The following is a 24,837-nucleotide window of genomic DNA, read 5'->3' on the forward strand; positions in this document are numbered from 1 at the left end:
ATCGGATTTGGATATTATTCTTTGGAGTTGTGTTACAAATGGAACGGTCTTTCCCCGCCGAACACAAGTTACTTAACGTTACACAGGTCGCGCTATGCAGATGGCAGATGCTTAGCTTGCTAACGTTAAGATAGCAGTGTAATGCTTGATGAGAGCAGAGCGCTCTGTCTGTGTTCGCATCCTCTGATTCCTCTCAAGTGCCTGTAAACACGCAGCGGGCCCCGCCTCCCTCCTCCTTGGAACAAACATTCCACCCAAAAACTGAATTTCAGTCCAGTTTCAATCTGAACTATTAACAGCGGAGCTGTTTTGTAATCTTCACAATCACTCGTCTGTCTCGCACATTGCAAGTAAATTATTTTTCCGGTTTGCACACACACATATTATTAGGGGCAAATATGAGGGAAATGCTCGCACTGTAGAGCATATATATAATTATATATATAATTAGTAAACTGTCGGGGGCTTTTTTTGCCCCCCTTAACTGATTTTCGAGGGCATTTGGTCAATTTTCGAGGGCATTTTGCCCCAAGCCCCCGTTAATTTCGAACCCTGACTCGGGGTGTAGCAATAGTCGTTAAACGTAAGTTGAATATTGTACTAAAGGGAGTATGGTCTGATGTAGAAGGTCGGATAACTATAGCTAAGATTGAACATAAGAACAGGAAAATAGCGTTGATAGCGGTATACGCCCCAAATTTGTACGAAGAAGATTTCTTCACTACACTAACCAATGCAATGTTAGACATTCCCAATTACTCATTTATAATAGGAGCGGATTTTAATGCCATCTGGAACCCAAGGATGGACAAATCTTACCTCGCCTTTTCCAGCGAACAAAAGAATTCATTGAAGGCATTAAAGGATTGGTCGAAGATTACAGGTGTAAATGACTTATGGCGGTTACTTAATCCCACGACCCGAAAGTACTCTTGTCGATCTGCGAGACATAATACACTATCCAGAATAGATTATGTCTTTGCATCACAGAGACTATTTGATAATTATGAAGTGGAAATGATACCCAACGCACTATCAGATCACTGTTATTTACTCCTTAAAGGTACATTTGGTATACTATCCTCCCGAGCCCCAAGATGGCGATTTAACTCGTTGCTGCTTAATAACAAAGAATTCATTACACAACTCAAAGAAGCTCTTATAGTATTCCAACGGGAGAATGCAAACTCGGTGCAAGACCCCAGAATAATATGGATGTCGGTAAAGGGAATGATCAAAGACTTCACGGATAGCTTTTCCTCCAAAATGCGCAAGAATCAAAGCACAAAACTGGCTGAGCTGGAAACGCTTTACTCAACGTTATTTAATTCTCTGAAATACAACAACTCAACTCGACTAGAAAATCAAGTTAACGTACTAAAAATAGAGATCAATGCCATATACAGACAACAATCGGAAATACAAATACGCAGCACAAGACAACAGCAGTACTCCCATGGTTCCAAACCCAGCCACCTATTAGCCATGCGATTAAGAATTAATGCAACATTTGCAGATATAACTACCATTAGAGCACAACAAGTACTTGTAACAGATCCTTTAAAAATAAACGATACATTCAAAGTATTCTACTCCGACTTATATAAATCAGAAATGACCTTCGATCAAAACAAAATGGACACATTTCTTAATCAAATTATTCTCCCTAAACTTTCAGAGGATGACGCTAAACGGTTAGAAACACCGATCACACTAGAGGAACTCAAGAAGGCCATAACCGCAATGAAAAGTGGTAAGGCTCCTGGAAGAGACGGTTTCCCATCAGAAATGTACCTTTCTTGTTGGGACATAATTGGCCCCTTATTACTAAATATGATCTTATACTCAGTCAAGGAGGGGAACTTCCATAAAAATGACTATTGCACTCATAACAGTCCTCCTTAAAAAAGACAAAGACCCCAACGAGTGCGGTAGTTATAGACCTTTAAGCCTCCTCGGAACAGATATCAAACTGTACTCTAAGGTATTAGCCATCAGATTACAAAAGCATATGACGTCTTTAGTTCACCCGGACCAAACTGGCTTCATAGGAGGCCGCCTGATCACTGAGAACATAAGACGAATACTGCACGTACTTGATGCCGACAAGGAGGACACCATACCTAAGGCGATGCTATGAAGGCCTTTGACAGGCTGGAATGGTCGTATCTGTGGGCAGTGCTAGAAAGGATGGGGTTAGGAAAAGGATTCATCGATATGATTAAAGTATTATACAAAGACCCATCGGCCATGATTACAACAGGCACAATCATCTCCCAAATATTTCCGGTATCACGCTCTGCCAGACAGGGTTGTCCTCTTAGTCCCGGACTGTTCAATCTATCATTAGAGCCTTTAGCACAATATATAAGACAATCCCAATCCATAGAACCAATCGTAATCAAGGGCACACAACAAAAAATTTGTTTATATGCGGACGATGTAATATTGTTCATGCAAAACCCCAACACCACATTGCCTCATCTGCTCAAGTTGATTGAGGACTTTGGTGATTTATCAGGATTTAAGATAAATTGGCCGAAGTCGGCTTTCCTTCCACTTAACACCCCTGCAAAAAAAGATACAACCCTCCCAGGACAGATACCGATGGTAAAACATTTCAGATGCTTGGGAGTGGAAATATTCCCTACCATAAGACAAACGGTGAAGCACAACTACACAAAAATCCAAAACAAAATCAAAGACGACCTTGATAGATGGGCAAAACTTAAAAACACAGTACAAGCACAGTTCAATGCTACCGTTACCCCCTCCAGAGGGTTACTGGAAAAGATTACACTCCTCCACATACAAATTTATTTGGAATAACAAACCACCACGTATAAAAAGATCCACCGCACAGAGAAATAAAGCAGATGGTGGCATGGCATTTCCAGATTTTTTCCTATATTTTAAGGCGTACACATTAAGTCCATTGACAACATGGTTTGACTCCCAAGCATTAGCATCCTGGAGAAAAATAGAAGAAAACATAGTAGCCCCACATAGACTGAAGGACATAGCATACACTAAACTACCAATCAAGCACTGTGAACGAAAATTTGGCCCCATAATTACTCATGCGATCCGGATATGGCGTGAATCACAAAAAATAAATCCTAACCAGTGATGCCACAGATTACTTGTAAAAGTAATCCGATTACTGATTACTGATTACTCCTTTAAAAAGTAATCTTAGTTACTTTACTGATTACTTGATTATCAGAGTAACTTAGTTACTTTGAAAGTAACTAGGTTACGAAGTCGTCGTCCCTGCTGCTGCCACAACATAAGAATGACAAAAAAAAATTAGTAAAATGTACTCAGTTTGAGTAAAATGTACTAATAGGGCAGGTAGGCCTATCTTGCTATCTATAGATCTATAGATTTCACAAAAGATAAATGGTCAATAACACCACATGTAGGCTGATATGTAGCCTACCTTTGAGGCCTGCCCCATTCAGATATGGTTCTACGTTATTATTATTTATTATTGTGTGAATGAATGAATGAATGAATGAATGAAAACTTTATTTAACAGATTGCAGAATGGGTACAATACAGTACGGCTCAATACACACAATTGTTAAGGGGATGCAGACCAGAGAAAGACGTTTGTCTTGTTTCCATCAGGGTCCCCCATTTTCAATTCATATAGACATTTATGACATACACAACATACATGACATTTATGGCATAGGGACATATAGGTATTTAGTACTGATACATTTGTGACATAAGCGGTATTCAAATATACAGTACTGTTACCCCTAGATCATGACATTATATACATATGATGGGGAGGGGACTGTACATTAGGAGGGGGTGGGTGGGTGGGAGGGAAATATATACGGCGGGGAGGGAATATATATATACTGCAGTGTTGTCAGTGTGCTACTGACAACCTACTACCTACATACTGCAGTATGGTGTTCCATGTTCATGAATTATAGTGCAATGCAAAAGATGTTTAACTCAAAGGTGGAACATACTGTTTGGCTGGTGGTGCAGCTCCGAGTCCTGTAGAAGTCGACGGTCGTGCTGTGCTGTATATTCCATATGCGGTAGACAGTATTTTGTTTCCTCCGCAAAGTGAATGTTTTTTTCACCCGGCTTAACAAACGTTAAGTAGACTAGTGAACTTCCAGTGCAAGAAAGCGTTACGAATACGAGCGCGAGCTTCTCCCTGCTAGCGCGCAGTTTAGGTCAGCCTGAAAATAACAATAACAGCCGCGCCCACCAGCATGGCTCAACACGCCAGGTTGCGTGCTGTGACGTCACTCCCCAATACAAGGAAAAGCTTTCCAAACATATATTTGACTGTCGAAAACGAAAGAAAATACTGCATTCCGCCTGCATTATGATGAGATAGTAACGAAATAGTAACGCACAGCCACTTGTACAAGTAACTGCAATCAGATTACTGGCTTGTAAAGATTAACGCGTTAGATTACTATTTTCGGGGAAAAGTAATCAGATTACAATAACGCGTTACTTAGTAACGCGTTAGTGGCATCACTGATCCTAACCCACAAAAATGGCACAATCATACTCCCTTATTCAATAACAATGCACTCTTAATTGGAAAACGACCTATAAGATTCCCTATATGGGAAGAGCAAGGCATACACTCATTAGGGGATGTTTTTAACAAACAGGGTTTTTGTAGTGATAAAGAAATACGCAAAAATTTTTATCTCACCAAGTCCACATGGCTTTTTCACAAACAGTTAGAGCTATGTTTGAAGTCTCACGGTGTTCCATTAGACAGACCAATTGAATACCACAGATACCACAAATTCTTCTACGCAAGAGAGACATCGAGAGGTTTTGTTTCAGAATTTTATCATCAATTACTAACGTCCTCGTATGAAACCCTCCAACTTGACTCTGTCTGGAGGAGGGATATACCAGACCTGGAAAATGACTTTGATTGGCAAGGAGCCTGGGCAAATGTCCGACTTACATCAAGGAACCCGGATCATCAACAAATCAATCTTAACTATATTCACAGGACATACTTGACTCCTATAAGACTGTGCCGAATGGGGCTTAAACAAGATTCCAAATGCACCCAATGTGCAAATGGGGACGAAGGGACATTTATGCACATGTATTGCGACTGCTCACCAGTTAAGGCATTCTGGAAAGATGTGACCCAACAAATATCAAAACTCGTATCTTGGAATATACCTGTACACCCCTCGGTATTACTATTGAATGATGTTTTTGAGTTTGCAGTGAATCCACAGCTAAAGAGATTGGTTTTATCAGGTATCACAGTAGCCAAAAAGCTGATCGCATCACGCTGGTTTCAACCGGAAAAAATGTGCCGTAAAGTTTGGTTTCTTACATATCTCGATGTAATTTACCATGAAATATCTACAGCAAGAATTCTGGGTCTCAATGAATCCAAAATGTCAATGTGGTTAGAAGTGGTGGAGAGAATAAAAGCTAGCTTATAATGGTAGTGTCTGGTTAGGTGCGAGGGATAGTGGAGGTACTTCTCAAGGTGGGGTCCGGGAGGGGGGGGGTTCGAGCTGAGCATATGTGTGTAGGTTTTTTTAGATAACAGGTATTAGGGGTATATCTTATATAAGACAACTAACTAAAATGTGATCTCATTGGATGTGCCCTGACAATTAATGCTTGTATATCTTATCGTGTGTTGTCATGTTTGTTTATATGTTTGTTTAAAAAATAATAAAAAAATAAAATACAAAAAAAATGTGTGATAAATCTCAGCGCTCCATGGTAGACAGAATCCAGCGAGTGTAGGCATTTCGAGGATGCATGCATGTATATAACATCGCCATAGTCCAGCACAGACATAAAAGTGGCAGCAACCAGCCTCTTTTTAGCATCAAAGGAGAAACAAGCCTTGTTCCTAAAATAAAAACCCAGTTTGAACTTCAGTTTTCTAGCTAGTTGCTGAGTGTGAGGCTTAAAAGAAAGAGAATCATCAATTATGAATCCTACATACTTATATTGAGATACAGTCTCAATCTCAAGGCCCTGAAAACTGGCGATAGAAGGACGGTTTAGTGGCTTGGATTTAGCATTTGAAAACACCATAAGTTTAGTTTTGTCAGCGTCAAAGTTTTACGTCACACAGGGTACATTGTACAATATTAAAAACAAGTTGTAGTTGACAAAGAGCCGTATATCAGAGTATCATTGGCATACAAATGAAATCTTAGTATTTGAGAAATTTTTATCAAGACTGTTAATATATAAAATGAATAATAACGGCCCCAGGACCGATCCCTGTGGCACGCCCTTGGATATAACAATGATAGAAGTGGGCACATATTGGCCATTTTGGCTACAGAGCTACATCCGATTTCACTTGTTTGGTCGAAGGAGCTTTCACACCACCCAAAACCAACCGGACTATCCGAGGAAACAAACCAGGGTTCGATTTAAAGCGGACCAAAGAGCTCAGGTGTGAAAGCGACCTCACATTTACATTTAGTCATTTAGCTGACGCTTTTATCCAAGTTCTGTATGACAAGTCATCAGGAAGGACACAACTCTATCAGCTGAGTAACAATGTTCTCAAGTGTAGGTTAGTTTATTAGGACAAGTGCATGACCGTAAGGTTAGTTAGGGCTAGATTTATTTTTTATTTGAGATAATGGTTGAAGAAGTGCGTCTTTAGTTGACGGCAAAAGATTGGACGGGTTTCGGCTGTCCTAACTGGGGTGGGTAGTTCATTCCACCATTGTGGGGCAAGGACTGAGAAAAGGCAGGTTCTCCAGTCCTTAGACTGTAGGAGTTCAGGAATCTACTCTTTTTGGGTAGACTCTTTGCTAGTTTTGACATTATTATGGTATTGAGTTTTCCAATACCAGTTACAATGTGATATGACATCTTTTTGATATCAGTATCAAAATAATTTCCAAATGAACCGTTTTGAATATCTAGTTCATTTCAAATAAGTGGTTAGCTGGCAAACCAGTTATCTGTGCACACACCCCTTATTACAATCCAAACAAAGTGTATACTCTTCAATACATTGGTTGAGCATAAGTAAGTAAGTAAGTAAGTATTTATAGTTCAAAGTTCAAAGTTTCAAAGTTTGACCTAGTGTCTTCCAGGGATGTATTGATACGGGTATCGGGCCATGCCAGGCTAAAACACGGTAACAGGATTGGGGGGATTTCCCCAAAGCTTAAAATCTGACCAACAGAGCATGTGATTTGATTAAACTCCAAGCAGCATAATACCCTGTTTTTGTCCCATCTTGTACCCCAGCATGTGGGGAAACTTGGCATGGCCAAACACTTGTCTGACTTGTGAGTTAAAGGGATAGTTTGGATTTTTGGACAGTAAGGCCTAAACAAAATAATGGTTTGTTTCCGGTTGCCGACCGACCCTGCCGATTTAGGTGCGACCCAATATATTTTATGAGTTAAAAAAAAAAAATCCAATATTTTAAATTTTTAATTTTTTTAAATAAAGTTTCATAGAAATCTTAGTCAAACCTTTAGTATTATGGATATTAAACATGCTGGCAGAGTACATGCTGACATGTACTCTTAACTGACAACCAACAGGAAACAAACAATATTTTTTGTTATGCCTAAGTGGTATGAAATACTTGCTAGTAGTATAGTTGATGCGATGCCATTAGCTTAACTCGGAGTGGTCGGAGTTCTGACATGCTTCTGAGTAGGGATGGGTACCGAATTCGGTACTTTTGAGGTACCGAACCGAAACACGTCGGTATTACCGAGTATCGATTCAAGTGAGATACAATTCTTTTTTTCTCCCCCCCCCCCCCCCCTTTTTTTTTTTCCTTTTTTTCCTCTTTCATGTCAACGTTCACACGCACAATATATGCTTACCTAGGATTTGACTTGATTCAACAACAAAGCAGTCGGAGCAATGGCAAGCCGAAAACTGTCGAAATTGAAATTATTTGAAGTTTGGATTTTTTTTTCACGACTGAGGTAGGTAAATAAAATTTCTTGAGACTAAAGTACCGAAAAAAGGTACCATTGGGTACCGGTATCGATTCACAGGTACCGGTACCGGTACCGTATCGGTTAAAATGTGAAAGGTACCCATCCCTACTTCTGAGTGAACCGGGAAGCTTCAGACAGGCAGCAAACAAGACCATGAGACAAAAAAGTGTTATTCCACACAATAACCAGGCAAAAGTTTTAATCATCCACAGCAGAAAACATGTCTTATGCTTCAGAGTGACATTATGTGTTGGAACTAGTCTGTGTGACATCACTAAATGCTTCAGAGTGACATGATGTGTTGGAACTAGTCTCATTGTGACGTCACTAAATGCTGGGTCTTGAAACATAGAAAATGAGGCACGCTGTTTTCTGCTGTGGGTGATTAAAACTTCTGCCAGGTCAGAACTCCGACCACGAGACTTGTGTGTAAACTGAGGGCACTGCATCAACTATACTACTATAGTATGTCATACCACTTGATGTCCACAACTCTGAACTATCCCTTTAAGGTGACACTCTCATCATCAAGTACTAGTGACAAGATATGTCTAACATAAAAAAACAACACTCACCCAAATATGTCAATCTACAATTACTCTGGGGAGAGTGAACGTTGTACTTTGCAAGACTCTTATTGTTACTGGTTTTTATCTTGTATTTTTAGGCCACAGCCCCATTGATATCCAGTACAGTGGAGGAGATGGCGTCTTGCAGTCACCTCTCTCAGCTGGGACTAAAGGAGCTGTCTGTCTACTTGGTGGACTGCATTAAAACACCACGACTTAAAGGAACTGTGAATGAAGGAGGAGGTAAGGCTCTAAAGGGTAAATCCATCTTCAGTGTTCATACAGATGCTTGAAATAAATCATGCAAAGACAAGACTTATCTTTTAAAATATATCCCCATTCTTTCTATGCATGTTTTTCCATGATTCTCATTACCATCATTTTCAAGGTGACATAATACTGTGATGAATCTGAAGAAAATCTCCATATTCCAATAAATCTAACTAAATCTAACTACTACCACAATTAGAGTTTACCCAAACCAAATGCCCTGGGTAGACAAATCCGTCCGTGAGGCTTTGAAAGCGCGCACCTCAGCATACAACGCCGGGCTTGTGGCAGGCAACATGAAGGACCACAAGGTGGCGAGATACAACGTAAGGAGGACAGTAATAGAAGCAAAAAGGCGCTACAGGAATAAAATTTAACTCTAATATGAACAGGCTGACTCTAGAGCTATGTGGCAGGGCCTCAGAACGATGACGGATTACAAAGGCACCTCCCTCAAGCTGAACAGTGACATCTCCCTAGCAAATGATCTCAATACCTTCTATGCAAGGTTTGAGGCTGGGAATAACACCAGCCTACAAGCCACTGGAATGGAGGGGGGGCTGCTGATGGAGACTCAGTGTTCAGGGTAACAGAACATGAGGTGAGGAGGACCTTTAAGAAAGTAAATATCAGGAAGGCAGCAGGACCAGACGGTATACCCGGCAGCGTCCTAAAAGTCTGTGCCGACCAACTGGCCCCGGTATTCACTGACATATTTAACCTGTCCTTGGAACAGGCTGTCATCCCCACCTGTCTGAAGAAGTCCACTATTATCCCTGTACCCAAAAAATCCAAGCCTGCTTGCCTCAACGACTACCGCCCTGTAGCTCTCACCTCCATAGCCATGAAGTGCTTTGAGAAGCTAGTAAAGGGCTACATCTGCTCCTCCCTCCCCATCAACCTGGACCCCCTGCAATTTGCATACCGCCCCAACAGGTCCACGGAGGATGCCATAGCCCATGTGCTGCACACAGCAGCATCACACCTGGACAAGAGGCAGGGGAACTATGTGAGAATGCTGTTCATTGACTACAGCATTCAATACCATAGTTCCCTCCAAACTCATAGCCAAGCTCAGGGACCTGGGCTTGAACTATGACCTCTGCCAGTGGGTCTTGGACTTCCTGACGGGCAGACCCCAGGTGGTGAGAGCAGGCAACTGCACCTCCTCATCCATCACTCTCAACATAGGGGCCCCCCAGGGCTGTGTTCTGAGTCCCCTCCTCTACTCCCTGTACACACATGACTGTGTGGCACAGCGGAACAACAACACAATCATCAAATTTGCTGACGACACAGTAGTGGTGGGCCTGATCTCTGCAAACGACGAGAGGGCCTACCTGGAAGAGGTCAAGGTCCTAGCGGGATGGTGTCAAGAGAACAGCCTCTCCCTGAACGTCAGCAAAACAAAGGAGATGAATGTGGACTTTAGGAGGTCAGGGGTCAGGGACTACAGCCCCCTCAGCATCGACGGGGCACCGGTTGAGAGAGTGAACAGTTTTAAGTACCTCGGAGTCCACATATCCGAGGACTTGACATGGACCACACACATTGACAGTGTTGTGAAGAAGGCACGGCAACGCCTCTACTTCCTCAGGCGCCTAAGGAAGTTCCAAGTCAGTCAGAAGATCCTTAAGAACTTCTACTCATGTACAATAGAGAGCATCCTGACTGGCAATATCACCTCCTGGTTTGGGAATAGCACTGCACAAGACCGTAGCAGACTACAGAGAGTGGCCCGTTCAGCCGAACGCACAATTGGAGGGGGGCTTCCCACTCTCCAGAACATTTACAACAAGCGGTGCATGGGTAAGGCTAAGAGAATTATCAAGGACTCCAGCCACCCAAACAACTGCCTCTTTGAACTGCTGCGGTCAGGCAAGCGATACCGGAGTCTCATGGCAAGCACAGAAAGACTCAGAAGAAGCTTCTATCCCCAGGCCATCAGGATGCTCAACGAACAATAACACTATGTAACAACCATCAAATGCACTCACAGCACACACTCACTTTAAACAAACAACTCACTGCAGCACCCACTTTACACACTTTAGAACACCTAAACACACTTTATATTTATTGTTAAAGAATTTGCACTACAGCCCATACCTCATTACACCTTACTGTAAATTGTACCTAAATTGTACCTCATCCCATTTCTGCTTTGCACTGTATAGTATATTGTATATTAGTATATTGTATATTATATGGTAACTCAGTTACTTCTACTCTGCATTGAACATTGTACATATGTACATACTGAACACTTGTGTCTACATACGTGACTTCTATTTTATACTTGCTATACTTATTTTATTTTATACTTATCTATTTTTGTCTAGCACAGTCTCTGGAGCGTAACAGAAAGAAGCATTTTGTATAAAAGTATTCTGTACTTCTGTATGACAACTAATAAAGAAACTTGAACTTGTTAAACATGAAATACAAAAAAATATCTAAGATTTGCATTATATCACCAAAAGAAATGGCCATCAGTCATTTCCAGCCATTTCAATTCCCAGGCATTTCCAATTCCCCATTACTACTAAATGGACCCTTGTCATATTAAAACAACAACACAAAAATACATACACAAATGTATGTCCCATGATGCTTCAATGAAAAGATAAATTCAGGATATATATACAGTAATGTAAACTACAAACCTAAATCCTGATTATAAGAATAAAGAAATCGTCAAATAGGCTGTACAAAAAATGCTTTGATCATTTTTCCATAACAATTTTATTTTTAATAATTTTATAAATCTGTTTAAAAAAAATTAAATGTGGCTGATCGGCGAGTTGCCAAACCGGAAATGCACGTTGCAGCTCGGTCCGTCCCCTAATTCTGTCCGGCCACTTGTTTATTGTCCCGTGACTCAAGACGCACACCGTGGATATGGATCGTTGTCATAACTCAATAATCCACATGATTTGGGCGTATATTAGTATTATACAAACCGGAACTGGATCGCCTCGATCTACATCACATAACTGGGATCTGTTTGCTCCACTCTCATCGCCCAACGCTACGAGGAAGTTGCCGTGAGTTTCAGCGTTTTTCTTTATTATTAACCATACAAACTGCTCTGATCTATATATCACCCATACTACATGAAGCATTTAACGACTATCACGGAATTATAAACGACCCCCCCCCCCCTCCGTTCACCCGCGCATGATCAGTCATAACGTTTAGGACCATGTACAGTTGAAATTTTTAATATAGCGTCGATCGGTATCAAACTGCATTTGATGATCTAATATATGCATTTGTGCCTATATCTCACATTCTGGGAAATACTGCAGAAAACGATAAACACATATTTATACTCTAGATGGTTTTTTCGTATGAATGTGTGGATGAAAAAGTAAAACGTTCCTACATCCTGAACGATAGATAATCGATGTTGAATGGGCCATAGTAATGTCAATTTAGCAATACAATTTAAAAAGTTATAGCCCTGCAAAGAAGGTGAACATCTCCATAGACTTAAAGTGGTGGCAGAGATCAAACATTGATGGATATAAGCGTGGCAGAGAATGTGTTAACAGGGTTGCAGATATTTCATTTCAACCTTTTTTTTTATCGTAAGATTCTGAGGTTTCCCTCATTTACAGAAATGATGATCGTACAACAGTACATAATAGAAAGCAATATTCACAGAAAATGAAACACAAAAGAGTAATAATAATATTAAAAAAATAATGCTCTAAAATAATTAAAATCAGCTAAAACTGTTACAGGTACACAGTTACACAATGGTCTGAACACATGTTTAAACATACTAAGAGAAGGGAGAACCACCAAATTCAGAGAGATGGAGGACCTTCCAAGAGTTAAGAGGCATCAAAGGAAAAAGCGGATTTCCCTAGATCAGAACAAACTTGAGGGACCCTAAGAACCATCCAGTCTTTAGATCGAGTCGAATAGTTTCCAATCTAGCCGGGAAGAGATATAAACAGGGTGCTTACCAATAAGGGCTTTCAAAATAAATAAATACCAGTGTTTTTTGCGCCTTTCTGCAAGAGAAGGCCAACCCACCCTATCAGGACACAATGGTGAGTATCATATCTGTCACCATTAATAAACCTAAGAGCTGAGTGATATGCAGAATCCAGAGGTTTAAGAGCTGATGCCGCAGCATGCATATAAATTACATCACCATATTCCAAAACTGATAAGAACAACAATTTTTCTATCAAGATTATCCACTTGGAACTTAAATGTACATTTCCCGTCGAGCCACAGGCCAAGATATTTATACTCGGTGACTCTCTCTATACAAGAGCCACTGACTGTAGATACCTGCACATTATCAAAGTCAATATGTCTGGCTTTTGAAAACAACATAAATATTGTGTTACTAGCATTAGGAACTAATTCAAGATTAACAAGGGCCTCCTGAAGAGCATCAAAAGAAAGCTGCCATTTCTCAATGGCCAACTGAACAGAATCACAGTACACAATGTATCATCAGAATACAAATGGAAATTACATCCGTACAAAGAAGAAACAATATGATTGATGTAGATCGTAAAAAGGACAGGACCCAAAACGGAACCTTGCGGCATACCTTTAGTTATGGAAAAAAATTCAGATTGGGCTTGACCCAACTTCACACACTGACGCCTGGAAGGTAGATAATCCCAAAACCAGACAGGCATTACCATCCAAGCCAATGTTAGATTTTAGAAGCAGGTAGTGATCAACTGTATCAAAGGCTTTTGACATATCTACAAAGAGGGCAGTGTTTCTTCTTATCTAATGCTGAGATCATATAATTTGTAACCAGAGTGATGGCTGATGTAGTACTGTGTTTGGCTCTAAAACCAGATATAAAAACATTACATTTACAATAAAATAATGAACAAATTACAGAATAAAAAAAGATTCATCAATATTCATCACAAGTCATCGACTTCAGGGTCCATACAGGGGCAATATAAATCAGTCAAAACATCTGCAGCCAGATGTCCCTGCCTCAAAGTCATTAAGAATAACTTTAAATGCATCCAATGAGACCACCTACCAAAGATTTGGATAATTAGTAGAGGGAGCAACATACTTAAACCCCCTTTTTCCCAATCCAGTACGGGCTTTAGGGAAAGATAGTAGGAATAAGTCCTGGGAGCGAAGACAATAACTTCCCATACCTTTTTAAAGAATGTAGATCCATAGGTATGATGGAAGCAAACCAAGAATAGCCTTATAAATAAAAATATGCCAATGGTTAAGTTTATGGGTGGACAAGGCAGATTATCCGACCCAAACATGCAAAGATCCATGGTGAGTAAGGCGGAGCTACAATATGTTAGATTCTTGCACATTTGTAAAATGCCCATCCCATGTTTGAGCTCACTAACCTGGCGTATTCCCTTTAAGAGGGTACATTATACACAAATAATATAGAAACAGAAAAGTTAACCATTTAAACAATTTGGTTGGCTATTATAGATTTAAACTGACCAATGGATACTCAAGTATTGAGTTTAAAGTGCTTTGCAAAAGATTCCATGTGTCGGGGGCACAGAAGCTAAAAGCAGACTTTCCTAATTCAGTGCAAACTCTGGGGACCTTAAGTGGCTTTATAGTAGAAGCAGCAGCATGTCTATAAACTGTGTGTCCATAATCCAAAACAGAAATAGCTTCAACAACCCTCCTTATGCTAAGCATAGGACAATAGCTTTTGTTTCTGTACAAAAAGCCAACCTTCTGTCGCACATTTCTTGCAAGGTTATCTACATGGCATTTAATTGTACATTTCTGATCAAGCCAGATGCCAAGGTATTTATATTCTTTAAAGGTCCTGTGCATTATAAATGGCCTTTCCAGTGTTTAGCATTGTTTTATAGCAATAGGGGTCAGTATCAATGGGTCTGTGTCTCTAATTACCATATTGACTCATCAGTCTAGTCTCGAGTTCATGAGATCTTCCCTCACTCAACTAAGCCGTTCTGATTTGACAGTATTGCTGACGTGAATAAGGTACTGGTTGTAGTCACCGCCCACATCGCTCAACAACAGAGCGAGTGGAATTATATCCTCAAACGGGTTGTGCGGGTGCCGACAGAGAGAGGGAGAGAGGGATACAGAGCAACGGGAGCATTTACACACAAACCCAACTGTGTATGTGTGTTTTCGGACGCATCTCTCTATCTCTCTATCTCTCTCTCTCTCTCTGTCCCTCACAGTTGGGAGCAGCATATCACTGTCAAAATATCTTTGCGCATGCTCCGACGCGCACACGCCCGTATTCCGATCCGTACAATAATATTCACAGAGGTATATATTGTCATTTGAAACAAGTTACCAATGCATTTTCCCGTGGGATTATGCCCCCCCGCTGCGATATTAATTAGTATCCCCATCAATCTCTCTCTATCTCTCTCTGTGCCAGTCGCAGACTGTGTGGGTGACTTTCTTTCAAAGCGCTTATGGGCGGAGCCAGGCCAACACGGCCTGAAATCCAAAGGGAGAAAAATTATGCTTTTGAATACTTGATTAGAAATATAAAACAATGCATTTTTTTGAAAAAACCTTACAGATGTGTTCAATAGACTCACAGGAATTGTGTAAAGTTGCCCAAATAGTGCAAGGAATAGCAATGCACGTCCCTTTTAACTCTCTCAATAATAGACCCATTCACAGTAGATACAGTAAATGCAGATGATCACAGACGGTACCTTTTAGAGAAGAGCATGAACTTTGTTTGGTTTGAGTACTAGTTTAAGATTAACAAGCGCATCCTGCAAAGTATTAAATGGGAGTTGTACATTTTGAAGGGCTGGTTGTACAGAGTCACCAACACAATAGATGATAGTGTCATCCGCATAGAGATGATCCTGACAATATCAAGTTCTTTAATAGTTGTCATACAGAAGTACAGAATACTTTCATACAAAATGCTTCTTACTGTTACGCTCCAGAGACTGTGCTAGACAAGATAGACAATATCATTCATATAAATAGTAGGCGTGTAAGGAGGTTCAAAGTGAGTCAAGAAGATCTTAAAGAACTTCTACTCATGCACAATAGAGAGCATCCTGACTGGTAACATCACCTCCTAGTTTGGGAATAGCACCGCACACGACCGCAGCAGACTGCAGAGAGTGGCTCGATCAGCCAAACGTACAACTGGATGTGGGCTTCCCACTCTCCAGGACATTTACACCAGGCGTTGCAGCGCCAATGCTAAGAGAATAGTCAAAGACTCTAGCCACCCAAATAGGGATGGGAATCGAAAACCGGTTCCCGTTGGGAGCCGGTTCCTAATTGTCCGATTCCTGGAATCGCATGCCTCCGTGACTATCGATTCCTCTTATCGCTGCCAGGTTTTTCCTACAGTTGCGCATAACGTTAGTGCCACGCATGTAGCCATGGCAGACTATTTGATTCCTTAAGGGCTAGAAAATTGCCTGGGTTTTGGTCATATGCTCCCGAAATGCTCCCGCTCTTTGGCTGTTTCTATGTGCAGTGAAAACTACTCCAATGTTTTAGAACCTAGTCATTGATATAATTCAGGGTAACCTAAGATTAGCCGCGGAGCTGACGCTAGCTAATCAAGCTCACAGAGAGAGATAACAGCTGACAGCAGGTAGTACAGGTACAAATAAAATTAAAAAAGGGGGTGGGGGCTGTTGTGTAAACCTTGTACTCTTTAGTTCACATATAATAAGAGACGGAGAGCGTGTGATCACGTTGACTGTTTGTTTACTAGTAGGTAAGTCAGGAAGTACCGTGCAACATACAAACATGTCCGTGTAGCAACACGAGCCAATACCTTACAGGACAGGGGCGAGCGGGGACCGGGGAGGGAGCTCTGTGTGTGTGTGTGTGTGTGTGTGTGTGTGTGTGTGTGTGTGTGTCTCTGAAAGACCAGAGACGGAGAAGTCGGAGGAATAACGACCTGTTGAATGCAACTACGGTTCAATAGATTAAATTAGTTTAAGATATTGAACTGTAGTTACATTCAACAGGTCGTTATTCAATAGATTAAATTAGTTTAAGAATAACAAAATTCAAAAAATAAAAAAAAATTAAGAGAATCTCAAATACATTATTTTAGTGTAGGCTATAGTTAAATGTTGAATTTTTTTACAGTTTTTGTATTTTTCTGACATGGGGCCTCAACAATAAATGACAATCAGAAATGTCAGGTTGCATGTTGTTATTCTAACCAGCTTAGTTCTGTTGCATTTCCAATTTATTTATTTAAATTATGAATTTATCAGGAATCGATAAGGGAATCAATAAAGACTCGGACCGATAAGCAGAATCGATAATGGAATCGTATAGATAAAATCTTATCAATTCCCATCCCTACACCCAAACAACTTCCGCCAACTCATGGCTAGTATAGATAGACTCAAAAGGAGCTTCTAACCCCAGGCCATCAGGATGCTCAATGACTCTATGCAACACTAATCCATCCATCTACATTCATTGCACACACATCCACATGCACACACTCACTTTAAAACAAACACTCACCTTTAACATTCACTTTAGACACTTTAAACACATTTTAACACCATATTTTAATCTATTTATTACAAAAATATTAGCATTTTCATACCTCATTCGTGCATTTAAAAGAGTTTGCATTTTGTACCTCATTGTTTAAATTTTGTACTTTAGGTTGTACTTTAGTTTGTATATTGTATATTTTGTATAGTGTTTGGATCCTATTCTTTTAACTTTTTTACTGTATGAAGCATATTATCAGGGGGCTCATACAGAAGCAAGCATTTTACTGTAATGTACTGTACATGTACTTTATATGTGACAAATAAAACAACACTAAACTAGTAAATGTAAAAGTATGCCTTTTGGATAAATAGCTCTGAAACCATTTGTAAGCATATGTGCCAAAGCCAACATTCATTAACCTTTGCAATAGAAGAGAGTGATGAACTGTGTCAAATGCTTTTGACAGATCTACAAAACAGGCAGCACAGTGTTTTCTTATGTCAAGGTCAGATACTATACCATTTACAACTAGAGTAGTGGCTGTTGCTCTAAACTCACATTGACGTGGGCTTAATATAGAGTGATCTGAGAGAAACCGATCTTTGCAAGACAGGATAGCTTGGATATTGGTCGATAGCTATTAAGATTACTTCTATCTCCACCTTTATGTAATGGAACAACATGAGCTATTTTCCAGATACTAGGAACTATACATCAAGAGTTTTTATTTGTCACGGCATACAAGTATACAGTGAAATGCGGGGGGTCTTGCCCGCAACGATTGTGCAATAATACAATAATGCCATAATACAATAATAAGAATCCGATATAGGATGATAATAAGACATTGTGCAATAATGCAAGTAATAAGAATAAAGACATATCAGGTATATGTACATGAAGTTTACAAAAAGCATGGTAAGACATGCTAAGGTCCTGCGATAGTGCAATACACTGTTAGCTACGGATGAGGCACTGTGTCTTATGTACACTACTATACAATGCTATACTATACAATCTACAGTTATACTATGTGTCCTTATGCTAGCTTGCTATCCATCTGTTTACTATACAAGAACCACTCCCGTTCTTGTTTTTAAAGTGACCTTTCATTGTGTAAAGTGACCATGAGTGTGAGCGTGTGCAGCATGTGTGTGTGTGTTCATGTTAAAGTGACTGCTAGTGTGTGAGCAGGGGAGGAAACTAACTTTTTGGCTTACCAGCCAACTGGAAAGTATCAGATATTTTTTTTTACCAGCCAAACAGATTTTTTACCAGCCAAAAAATGTATCGCTAATTGTGATAATTACTTCTTTGTACGTCTTCGTCTAAATTGATTTTCAATCATAGTAATAATCACACCGTGTCTCTACTCTTTAAAATATTTATTAGCATAAAACACTAATAACAGTGTCTCTACTCTTCACAATATTAGCATAAAACATATTAACATGAAAGAGGGATCTATTCTGGACTGGGTTGGGCTGAACTGGGCAGTGAAAGATGCTGGGTTGGACTGGGTTGGGCAGTGAAAGAAAAAAACCTAAGTATGTTGTGAAGTGTATAGATAGATGTGAAATGTATAGATGTAGCAGTACTGTCTATCTGTATGTCATGTATGTCATATGTTATTATGAATTGAAAATGGGGGACCCTGATGTAAACAAGATGAAAGTCTTTCTCTGGTCTGCATCCCCTTAACAATTGTGTGTATTGAGTCGTACTGTATTGTACCCATTCTGCAATCTGTTAATAAAGTTTTCAATCAAGTTAACTTTGAACCTCGGTTGTCAAGCCGCGTCAATGTTGTGTATGCATCTGAGTGGCATCACAACGGTGTTCACTGTGCCTTTAAGACGGCACGGTGGTCTTTACGACAGTGCTGTGAAATACCGTCAAGTGTTGTGGTAACGTCAGTTGGGTTGGTGTGCTGTTGTGCACTGGTTGAGCCGTGACTGCGATGTGCAAGCCAGGGGCTTTTGAGCATGAAATAAAATGTCTAACCTTACGTCGTAGTCCGGTGCGTTTTTGGAAACATTATAAGCTAACATGGGGCTGGCTGCTTTGAGCACACAAACACACACACGCACGCGCACACAGGGCTAACGTTAGCTAGCAAGCAGCTATATAGCTAAAACGCTAACTAGAAGCTAACCACTGTATACAGTTCCAATAGACTAACATTACACCTCTGTGATTTAAATGTGTCCTTAGTAACTTATACTCGAGGGTTGTACTAGGGTTGGATGCAGTTCCCTGTTGGTCAGTCTGTCTGTTTTCCATCTTCTGCTGTGTTTAACGTTATCTGTTTGCGAGTGCTCCCTTGACTGATGGCTACTAGTACTGCGCAAACTTTTATTAAACATTCTATATGTCCGCGGGTTGGCCAGTACTGCAGGAACTTTTATTAAACATTATATGTCCGCGGGTCTTGTGCAGTGCTCTCATGGCACTGTCAGCAAGACCACCCGCATTTCATTGTATACTCGTATGCCGTGACAAATAAAAACTCTTGACTTGACAACAAAGCGAGCACTCAGAAGACGCGCACCGTTTGCCAGTGACCGTGATTGCAGAATGTTTTTTTTGTTTAGTTTACTAGTCGCCAGACTGGCGAGTGGTCTTCATGAATCACTCGCCAAGCGTAAAAAATACTCTCATTTGGCGAGTAAAGTGGCCTAATTTCCTCCCCTGTGTGTGAGCGTATACAGTGTGTGTGTTGTGTGTGTGCTCATGTGTGCTTGTGTGTGGAGAGTTCAGTGTTCAAGACTCTGATGGCCTGGGCGAAGAAGCTGAGCCGAAGTCTCTCTGTCCTAGTTGCTGGTGTTTGCAGGTGTTTGCCTGACCGCAGCAGCTTGAACAGGCTGTTGTTGGGGTGGTGAGGGTCCTTCATTAATCTGCAGGCTCTGGATTTGCACCTCTTGTTATATAAGACCTGCAGGGGTGGTAGTGCAATACCCGTAGTACGCTCAGCTGAGCGCACCACTCTCTGTAGGGCCTTCTTGTCCTGTGCCGTGCTGTTTCCATACCAGGCAGTAATGTTTCCAGTCAAGATGCTCTCTACAGCTCCGGAGTAGAAGGACTGGAGTATCTTCCCCGATACTCTGAACTTCCTTAACTGTCTCAGGTGGTAGAGGCTAGGGCTGCAACGATTAGTCAACACAATCGACGACTTCGATCATAAAAATTCATCTGCGTGGAATTTTAGTGTCGATGCGTCGTATAAAAACAGAGAGCCGCCCGGTAACGTTCATTCAAAACTGTGCAAATGCACTACAGGAAGTGCAGGGGCAGTATCATTTCCCTCGTCTGCATTCTGTGTACTAACGACAAAGAAGAAGAAAGCAGTGATGCACGAGCAAGCACCCTGGAACCGCGATGACAGCTACTCGGATCATGGGTACGTTTTAGCTTACATGTTGGAAAACAGAATGTCTCATGGATAATGCTTGCTAAGCGAACGCTATTTCAGTTAATATGTTGTTGAGGCTGTGTGTCACTGTCGAGCTGTATGTGTAACGTTAAACAGCGCCAAGCTTACAGCCAACTAGAGCTTGGCTAGGCTACCGGTAGCCCCTTTCGTGACTGTGATGCAACCCTTGGTTGAATACACCAGGGGTTCCCAAACTTTTCAGGCCAGGGCCCAGAAAATAAGGCGTCAGAGAGCCGCGGCCCAATGCACATCGTCAGGCTTTTTTTTTTTTTTTTTTTGCCATGCGACCGATTTTTTAAGCCAAATATCACTTCAATCCTATTAAGTTAGTTAAAGTTAGTTATTCATTTATATGTGCTATTTATGAGAGGGCTAACTTGTTGCAAAATAATAATGATAATAATAATAGCCTCATTAAAATACTATTGTTGCTTCGGTTGTTTTCAGCGTTTTATGTGCATAATCTGTTATTTAGTTTGAAATGTTCGTTGAAATAAGTAGATTTTTCGTTTATTTATTAAGTTAATATAAAACCATATAGTCACATTTTTGAATACAATAGAATAGAATTTTAGAATACAACTAGAAACACTGTCCTGGCCTGCTTCTAAGTTCAGTGGCCTGACAAAAAAAAAATAAAAAAAAATAAAAAAAAATAAATAAAAAAAAGATTTTTTTTTATTTTTTTTATTTTTTTTTAATTTTTTTTTAAATCATCTCGCGGCCCACCCGTGGCTGCTCGCGGCCCACCTTTGGGTCGCGACCCCGACTTTGGGAACCACTGGAATACACAGTCACGTATTCCCACGTTACTAGCCATGTTAATGTGCACATCAAGCACTGGTTAAAGACGAGCGGCTTCCGCATTTTACAGTAGGAGCGCTGTGATTGCTGGCTGCTTTGTCACATGTCTGGTGCGCCCAGCAATCACAGCGCTCCTACTGTAAAATGCGGAAGCAGCCATTTTAGCGAAGGCTAGCTCAGTGATTTTTTTACTCGTTTATAAAAATTATTAAAAATGTTTATTGGCAACGTCGAGCTTTCAAACCCTGCCGCGTGTGTAGGGATGGGAATTGATAGGATTTTATCGATACGATTCCATTATCGATTCTGCTTATCGATTCGATTCTTTATCGATTCCCTTATCGATACCTGATCAATTTATAATTTAAATAAATAAATTGGAAATGCAACAGAACTACATTTAGTCATTTAGCTGACGCTTTTATCCAAAGCGACTTACAAGTTCTGTACGACAAGCCATCAGGAAGGGCACAACTCTATCAGCTGAGCAACAATGTTCATCAAAGTGTTGAGTGCTACAGTGTAGGTTAGTTTATTAGGACAAGTGCATGACAGTACGGTTAGTTAGGGTTAGATATTTTTTTTTTTTATTCAGATAATGGTTGAAGAAGTGCGTCTTTAGTCGACGGCGAAAGATTGGACGTGATTCGGCTGTCCTAACTGGGGTGGGTAGTTCATTCCACCATTGTGGGGCAAGGACTGAGAATAGGCGACTTCTCTTTGATGACCCTCCCGGAGCTCGGATAGGAGTAGGTCTGAGGCGGCCAGAAGATGCAGAGCGTCGGGGTCTAAGCTGGTTAGAATAACAACATGCAACTTGACATTTCTGATTGTCATTTATTGTTGAGCCCCCATGTCAGAAAAATACAAACACTGTAAAAAATAAAACATTAACTATAGCCTACACTTAAATAAAATAATGTATTTGAGATTCTCTTAAAATGTATTTATTTTTTTATTCTTAAACGAATTTAATCTATTGAATAACAGGTTGTTATTCCTCTGACTTCTGTCTCTCACTCACACACTCTCTCTCACACACACACACACACACACACACACACACACACACACACACACACACACACACACACACACACACAGAGAGAGAGAGAGAGCTCCCTCCCCGGGCCCCTGTCCTTTAAAGTATTGGCTTGTGTTGCTACACGGACACATTTGTATGTTGCACCATGGTACTTCCTGTCTGACGGACTCAGAGTAGACTAGTAGAGACTTAGTAAACAAACAATCCGGCTCTTATTATATGTGAACTAAAGAGTACAAGGTTTACACAACAGTCCCCACCCGCTGTTTTATTGTATTTGTACCTGTACTATCCGCTGTCAGCTGTTTATCTCTCTTTGTGAGCTTGATTAAATAGCGTTAGCTCACGTTAGCTAGCGATAGCTCCGCGGCTAATTTTAGCTCACCCTAAACTAAATCAATGACTGTTCTAAAGCATTCAAGTAGTTTTCACTGCACATAGAAGTAGCCAAACAGCGGGAGCATTTCGGGAGCATAATACCAAAACCCAGGCAATTTCGAGCCCTTAAGGAATCAAATAGAGTCTGCCATGGCTACATGCTAACGTAACGTTATTGCGCAACTGTAGGCAGCGATAAGGGAATCGAAAGTCACAGGAGCCACACGGTTCCAGGCATCGGCCAATTAGGAACCGGTTCCCAACGGGAACCGGTTTTCGATTCCCATCCCTACGCGTGTGTGTGTGAAACCCTAATGCAACGGTGCGTACCTTTGAAATTTATATCTGATATAATTTGGACCCACCGCTCGTCTTTAACCAGTGCTTGATGTGCACATTAACATGGCTAGTAACGTGGGAATAAGTGACTGCGTATTCAACCAAGGGTTGCATCACAGTCACGAAAGGGGCTAGGCTACCGGTGTTTACAGCTCCGTGAATTAGCACCAAGTGTCGTATTTTTGCAGACTGGAGTATTAATTAGGTAAGTTAAGATAGCTAGTTCCAATGTCCACTGTCTGTATAGCGCCATGGTCTAGACTAGGCTGCTTTTATTTCTCAGTTGAAAAAAGTTAAACTTTTTGTGCTAAGACTGCAGAGACAGGGCACGTTAGTGCTAGCTATCTTATATCTGATTATTTATAAGTTTGCTATAGCAATGCAATCACAGGTTCCTTTATCAACGCTGTCATTTGTAAATGGTGTGTTCCCCTGCAGGATATCAGAGTAAGGCACACACATACACACACACAGCCCCTCTCACTCACACACACATACACACACAGCTTCTCTCACACACACGGCAAACAAAAGACCTAGAAGTCTGTCTGATCTGACTCATCCACCTCCTCTCCTCTCCCCTTACAGCTGTTGGAGATGGTGGAGCCTAGTGAGTGGATCCACGTCACCCTCCTGGACCAGGTTAACAGCCCCATCAGAACCGTAGTGCTGGGGAAGAGGCTGCTACTTTTAAAACATTATTTGCACATTATCTTTACATTTAAACTTGCACTTTAATTTGTATTATTTAATTGTATTGATTATTGTATTTGTTATTAAAATACATTTGATTAAGCAAGTAGCTTAATTAAGATCCAAATTCAAGTGTTTCATGAGTCCTTATTTTAATCTGCTATGGGATCATGTTAAGGCAGAGGGAGGGTGACATTCACAGGTGTGCAGACTTGAGCATGTGAGGTAAAACATGCACTGGAGCCCTGAAAAGAAGCCGCGCCCACAGGAAGCAGAGATGGCGGGTGTGACAGAAATAATCGTTAGATTAGTCAACTAATCGAAAAAATTATCGACAGATTAGTCGACTACCAAAATAATCGTTAGTTGCAGCCCTAGTAGAGGCGCTGCTTCGCCTTCTTTACGACTGAGTCTATGTGTGTTGTCCATGTCAGATCCTCTGAAATGTGGACCCCCAGGTACTTGAAGCTGCTCACCCTGTCCACGGTAGCCCTGTTTATCCTCAGTGGTGTGTGTGTGTCCTGCTGTGTTCTCCTAAAATCCATGATCAGCTCCTTGGTTTTACCAATGTTCAGGAGCAGGCTGTGATGATGACATGATGGCAATGACATTTTTTATATGTTAGTTCTGTATTAATTACTGGATCAGCTAACCTGAGGGGGAAAAAAATAGTCTAGCTTAACCTCTCCAGTTGATTTCCTGGTATAAATGGTCTGTAGTACTTCAAAAACAACACAGGGAGAGAAGGGCTGCAAGGTAAACTGCGAGGCATGCCTCATAGCGTGCACCAGCTCATGATCACCAAGAGGGGGCTCCATATAATTATTATCAAACAAATGACCGGCTTCAGAAAAGTTGCCT

General features: G+C 40.8%; 1 protein-coding gene across 1 annotated transcript in view; it reads left to right on the forward strand.

Annotated features, from left to right (window-relative positions):
* The first annotated feature begins 8,676 nt into the window (after window positions 1–8,676).
* Window positions 8,677–24,837, forward strand: part of LOC311226269 (perforin-1-like) — a 47,013-nt gene continuing 30,852 nt past the window's right edge. The window contains exon 1 of the mRNA XM_084311673.1: window positions 8,677–8,782. The gene's annotated coding sequence lies outside the window, so the exon portion shown is untranslated. The remainder of the gene's footprint in view (window positions 8,783–24,837) is intronic.

Source organism: Notolepis coatsorum, assembly GCF_963971535.1.
Source record: "Notolepis coatsorum genome assembly, chromosome: 4".
Taxonomy (NCBI): Eukaryota; Metazoa; Chordata; class Actinopteri; order Aulopiformes; family Paralepididae; genus Notolepis; species Notolepis coatsorum.